Source organism: Podarcis pityusensis, assembly GCF_964106645.2.
Source record: "Podarcis pityusensis genome assembly, chromosome: 14".
Taxonomy (NCBI): Eukaryota; Metazoa; Chordata; class Lepidosauria; order Squamata; family Lacertidae; genus Podarcis; species Podarcis pityusensis.
In genome coordinates this window covers 35,658,206-35,664,964 of record NC_138039.1, presented here as the reverse complement: position 1 = coordinate 35,664,964, position 6,759 = coordinate 35,658,206, and the positions used below count along the sequence as shown (strand labels likewise).

The following is a 6,759-nucleotide window of genomic DNA, read 5'->3' as shown; positions in this document are numbered from 1 at the left end:
GTAGATAAATAGGTACCGCTCTGGAGGGAAGGTAAACGGCGTTTCCGTGCCGGAAACTTGCCGTCCCTTGGTTCGCCAGAAGCGGCTTAGTCATGCTGGCCACATGACCCAGAAGCTGTACGCTGGCTCCCTCGGCCAATAAAGCGAGATGAGTGCCTCAACCCCAGAGTCGGTCATGACTGGACCTAATGGTCAGGGGTCCCTTTACCTTTACCTCAGGTTAAGAACAGTTTCAGGTTTAGAACAGACCTCCAGAATGAATTAAGTTTTTAACCCGAGGTACCACTGTAATGACAACTAACCATGACGGCTGTGTTCTACAGCCACTGTTGGGGTCATATGCCACTAAATCTATTGTGGGAAACCTCAGGAGGGGAGAACACCACTGAGCTTGGGCCCTGCTTACAAGCTTTGCATGGACATCTGGCTGGCTCCTGGCCGGATCCAGCAGATTCTTCTTATGTTCTTAAATCCCACAGGTGAAGGTTCTTTCTCACGCCAGAGGAATGACACATCCCAGCCAGGTGAATATGCTCAAGGAGGGTGCAGGGCTGCGCTGGTGAGAGATACGGCTCAGGACAATGTGTTGTGGAAGCCGAGCTGCAAGGGCCACATTAAGGCTTGAGGATCCCCATCCCTTGTTTGAACATCTGTGCTCTTGACAGGCAAAACAGGTGTAGATTTCTCCAGCCCAAGAATGCAATCAGTGGGATGCTTTCATCTTCTCACTTGCTAATTTCTTCTAGATCAAAGCTTGACTGTTGCTCATGCTTTAATACAAAACAGCTGTATTTATATATCATTCATTATATGTAGTTTACGGCTGTGGGCCAACCAGTTGTTCATTAGGTGCATCTGCACTTAATAATCTAAGGTAGGGGTCAGCCTAAGGTAGATCTGGACAGGCCCATGTAGAGCAGTGGCATGAGGTAAAATTATTTGTAGGGGAATAGTTAGGGCCAGAGGTGCCAGCTTGCGAGGGCAATGGGGGGGGGGGATGTAGTGGGTGACATCGCGATGTCTTAATATCACCTTTCATGAGCATTGCACATCCCTCCTTAAGACAGACAGAACCTTCCTGGGTTTTGGGAAGGAGTTGCCAGGCCTCCAACAGGATGCTGGAGCCTTCTTGCCTCCTTCCCCAAGCTGGGTGGGTTTTGGGAAGGTGGAGGGAGGGCTCTTGGACCCATCAAAGCATCAAGCCTCCCTCCCTAAGCTGGGGAGAAGCTTCCTGGGCTTTGGGAGGGAGGTGCCAGATGTTAATACAGTGGTACCTCAGGTTACATACACTTCAGATTACATACGCTTCAGGTTACAGACTCCGCTAACCCAGAAATCGTACCTTGGATTAAGAACTTTGCTTCAGGATGAGAACAGAAATCGAGCTCTGGCTGCACAGCGGCAGCAGGAGGCCCCATTAGCTAAAGTGGTGCTTCAGGTTAAGAACAGTTTCAGGTTAAGAACGGACCTCCGTAACAAATTAAGTACTTAACCCGAGGTACCACTGTACTTTAATACTCACACTTACCAGGAGCATTTAGGGGACTAGCCTAGTCCCCCAGTTCACTGACTGCTGGTGTAGAGCTTTTCTGGGGCCCAGGTGGGAGTCTATAGTAAGCTGGGAGGCACGGGTTACTCTTGGCATGACAGGGTAAGTCCAGCAGGCTCCTGCCAGCCTACCCCCACCAGTGTAGCTCCCCAAAGTCTCAAGCAAGTGTACCTGGGCAAGTGTACCCTCCCTGCACTGGCCTGGATCTACCCCAGTTAATCAGAAAGGATTTCAGATTCCCAATTGTTTAAAAATAAAAGCAGCAACATGTCCCCTCCCTGCCCTCAGTTATTTTGAAACAAAGACACCTTGAGATAACCAGGGATCCGTTTTTTGTATGGAAGTTCCATGCGTTCTCTTCAGCTCTGGTACTCAAAACAGATCCCCAGAATTCTCTTGTTTTAAGAGTATTTATTTTGCACCAGGCTATGGTTGGTAGATATCGAGGTTCTAGTGAAAAACAAAGTAGATCCTGCAAGTCTGCTCACCCCTGATCTAGAGCAGTCAGATGATGACCGTTTGCTTTATCTTTGAGCATCACCCTGATTTGTTTGATTCTAGTACTTTAATTTGGTGTTCTCTCTCTAAATCTCTCCATTTCCAATCAGTCTACTTAGGGAAGTGCTGATTTGCAGGTACTGAAATTTAGGTGGAGCTATCTTCATTTTCTCCTGTAAGTTTCCCCCCCACCATTGCCTGCATATTATATACATTTTACTGTAGTATAAATATGTTTGTACATGTTACTTGGATGGAGAATTGATTGCAAAATTGGGAGAAGTGCAAATTCTGGAGATGGCTGCCTTTTGCTTTGCGTATTGTTTGGAAACTGCGAATTTGGTAGATTTGCCTTTAAATATGAACTGAATAAAATGTGTGCATTATCTTTACCTACTACCTATCCCTTAGACTGTGCCCTTTGACCATGCCCTTCTACAGCCTTTTCTGCGTCTCCATCCTCTGAAACTTAGCTCAGGGCTGTTACCAAAAGTTCTCCTAACTAAGCGATTCCCTAGCGATTGGTCCTGACGGGCGAGGGGGGTAGAAAAGCGAGAGCTACCAGCTATAGAGGTTTTCAATTTGCTTTATTAACGCATGTGGGAATGTCAACGCCTGGATCTTTATAGGCATCTTAGTTGATCCTTGGCAGGCTTACTGTAGTTTTATTTTGCAGGCTGAGAGATTCCCCCTCGGCCTGACAGCTTTCCTTTCTCAGAATGGAGAGAGCTCGTAAGAAGGGTGCATTAGAGAGGTCTGCCAAGCACCACTTATGGGGAGTGGGTCAGAGAGATTTTTCAAGAGCTCTCAGCTTAGAAATTGCTGCCACTTTATAGCTGATGCTTTCTTACACTGTCTCTGCCTGTTTCTCTCTCCCCCCCTCTCTTTTAACCCATGGCCTGGTAAGAAGGGATTCATTGTCTAGGAACCCCCAGGGGACTGATTGCGTGCCCCTGGTGCGAAGGAGAATGAGGAGAATGCTTCATGCAGAGTTACCCAGGGGGTAGGACAGGTTTCTGTATTTGAAGGGGAGGGGGGAAGAAAAGAGTCAAAGCAGTAATATGCGCCCACCCCCTCATATTGCAATCAGAGCAAATTGCAGGAATGTATGCAAATTGGTGCCCATTAGCATGAGATTGCTTAATTTGCAAGATTTCTTCTGATAGGGGGTGGGCGAGAAAGAAAGAAGTTGGCTGCTGAAGAATGTGGAGTCTTTCAGAGAGTGCTTGTGTGTCCTACTTTACAGAGGACAGTCCTCTGTTTGAAAGTGTGCTCTGAGTGCTGTCCAGTCTGAGCCTGGTTTAAAAGATCAAGAACCATCAAGGAGAGCAGCAGGGGCCTTGAGGTTTCCCCATCAACTTTTAGCAAAGCCTAAACCGATGGAACGGCTGGAGGTCAGCAAGAAAGGAAGCAGATCTCGGTAGTCAGTGAAGTTAACTCTCTTTTTTTTCAGGAAAACAAACACACAACTTGGCCTAGTGGTCTCAGCAATACTTCCCATCAGGTCTTGCCCCAAGGAGCAGTTGCCAGGAGGACTGAATGTCCCTGCCATCCACCCTTTCTAAGACTGCTCCTCTCCTAGATGTTTTCCAAGCCAACTGTATCTGCATACCTCTGACCTCTGTCCTGCTCTTCTCATTACTATGCAAGTTCTTGAAGACCAGTGGGGAGGGGAGCTTGTCACAGCAGGAGGGGGAGACCCCCTGGATCCTTCAGCAGCATTTTGACCCCCTTCCTCTGCTTCAGCCTCAGAGTCTGAACTGCTGTCTGTCACAGGCTCCACCTGCTCACTAAACCCTGCTGCCCCTTTGGCACCCAGCACCTCCTCCCAGTCCTCTCCTCGGTGTCTCACAACCAATCCCTTGGTTCTGAGCCTTCCTCCTCTGGGGATTCCCTTGGGGATTCACTGGCTAGTGCCTTCCATCTTCATTTAGTCAGACCCTGACAACAGACTGAGAAGACACCCTCAACTTGGCTGTTCACAGTCCTGCCCCCTATCCCCAGTGAGATGTATTGCATTGCTGTTTCAATGGCGGCAATTGCTTCCAAGTGTGTGCCTAGGCATATAAATTACCACATGTAAGTTACTGGCGACCTCTTTTTAGGCCCCCCATCAGAAAGGGTGAGTGATGGAGGCAATAGGACAGCAATGCAGAGGGAGCAGGTGCCTTTTGAATGGAACAATGACACAGGGAGCTACTGTGGTGTAGTGGTCAGGGTGTCGGACTAGGACCTGGGAGACCAGGGTTCAAATCCCCACCTGGCCATGAAGCATCCTGGCTAACCTTGGGCCAGTCACTGCCTTTCAAACTAACCTACCTCATAGGCTTGTTGAGGGGATGAATCACATGCCACCTTGAGCTACTTGGAGAAAAAGATGGGACACAAATGTAGTAAATAAGGCACTATGTGCAAACCAGGGGAGGCTGGTCCATATGTGTGAATGGGGCAGTGTCCCACCCAGCTCAAGCTGCTCTCAGCCAGTCCCCACTTTCCTCATTCCTCATTAAAACAACTCCAGAGAGTGGTGGCACCGGCTGCCATCTTTGTCCTCTTCTATTGATGTATTTATTTTATTGCATATACAGTGTATCCCAACTTTTTTCTCAGAATGGCATGCATTGTTTCCCCCTTCATTTCACAACAACCCTGTAAGGTAGGTTAGGCTAAGAGGCAGCGACTGACCCAAGGCTTCCTGGAGAGTTTTATGGCTGAGTGGATTTTTTATATATTTGTTGCCCTTTTTTATTAATTTTTTTTGGACAAAGTAATAATCATAAATAAATAAGAATAAAAATGTGCACTCCACCACAGAGACCATTCCATTGTAACTATCCAACCTCTTTCAACACCTCATGCAATAGTTTGACCCCTTTCCATCTAACCAGTACAAATTCTACAAATGCCTCCCATATCTCCTCAAAACAATTTCTCCTACATATTTCCCATCTTACCTTAATGGCACATGTTAATTTATCATTAATATGCTATATCCCACACCTTTTTATACCATTCTTCCATTTTATATTCTGCTTGCCCCTTCCACTTCCTCTGAGTGAGGATTTGAACCCCAGTCTCCCAGGCCTTAGTCAGACACTCTAACCACTACACCACACTGCCTCCCTGTGTTGTCTCTTATAGCATTCAGGAGGGAGGAGGATGGGGTCAAAGATAGAATTAGTTAGCTCTGCCTGTCATTGGCTCTGTCTATTGTTGACTCTGCCTTCTTTTACTCTTGGTCTCCCTGCTTTCTTCCCTACCAGTCCCAACAGGAACAAATACCACTGATGCAGCTTGCACCAATTCCAGGCCCACAGACAGACCAGAGGGATGAAGAATGCCTGGAGACCATTTTATTCTCTTGAGCTTCTCAGACAAACTTGTGCAACAACCTCTAAGCCTTCGGAGCTGCCTGGGTCATGTGACCTTAGGGGAAGTCCTCTGATACCCAACTCCTCAACCCTAACACTGTATATCTACATTACAAACTCTTCATCGTTAACATCTTCCTCCTTAATGATTAAAACATAATAATAATAAAAAATGAAACACTAATTACAGGTTGACATTACTGATTAAAATGCATTATCCGCAGTAGAAAATAAGTTATCTTTACACGTTAATTGCACTGTGCTTTGTAACTAGTGGAAACGCTTGCCAAATACTTGGAGGTTTTCAGAATCTCTGACAGATGCTTTCCGTACTTCTCAAGCTTTGTCCTCATCTATGAAAAGTAGCGATACGCCTCTGAGTACCAATTGATGAGAATCGCATGGGAGGAGAGTGTTGTTGCGCCCGGGTCCTACTTTTGTGCTTTCCAAAGCCATCTACCTGGCTGGGACTCATGAGAACAAGAAGCAGATTCTTCATATGGCCTTTTCTAAAGTATATCCCAACTTAGCATTTCCTCCTCTCTCCCACTCCACCGAACCGAAGTTTTCAAGAAGTCTTCGAGGACAAACACATGTGTAATGTGTTGCAGAAATCCAGCTAAGAGGCTAACTTGTGCCTGGGGCCACACAGTGTGGGGTGGGTGGGTGGGAGAGAAATGGACAGAGTATACATGCACATTCAACTGCCTAACGGCATCTGTGTCACCCAGGAGATCACAGCTGCACAGATAAGTAGAGTCATTCCATTGTCCAGTTCGCATGCAGAAGCCATTTTCAATGGAGCCCAGCAACGGAAGCATGCAGTTGTATTGAAGAAGCAACAGGTGTCGAAATTTTGCGCCCCCATCAATTCTGCGACTGGGGCAACTGCCCCTGTGCCCCCCCCACTACACTACTGCTTAAGACAACAGAAGACAGCTTAGAAATGTCCCACCAAAGAACTTGCTTTTTGTGGTGTGAAAGACTTGAATAAACCCTCATTTTGGGATTGCTGATTGGTCTAGCCATTTCTTGTTCCACCCTTGCAGAGACAGCAACATCTGCACATTTGTTCCTGTTCCTGTGAATTACCTCTGGCACAGCAACCCAAGAGTCAGCCTGTAAGCTACCACTAAACTACAGTCCTTTCTCAGTTGAAGGTCAATTGACGCTCAATCTTCTGTGGTTCATGCTGTTCACTGAGCATACTCACTCCTCACTGAGGTGTGTGTGTGTGTGTCTCCGAGAGAGAGAGAGAGAGACAGAATGACAGAATTTCCACCTTTTTTGTACTTCTGCAAGCCTCAGGTGCCCCTCAAGCATGCTGATAGCTCCCTCCCT

At 47.0% G+C, this 6,759-nt stretch overlaps 1 long non-coding RNA gene across 1 annotated transcript; it reads left to right on the top strand.

Moving 5' to 3' along the window:
* The first annotated feature begins 1,065 nt into the window (after positions 1-1,065).
* Positions 1,066-3,299, top strand: LOC308463220. The gene is made up of 3 exons (XR_013979514.1): positions 1,066-1,150; positions 2,158-2,222; positions 3,214-3,299. It is a non-coding gene; the product is annotated as an uncharacterized lncRNA (long non-coding RNA).
* Positions 3,300-6,759: the final 3,460 nt, after the last annotated feature.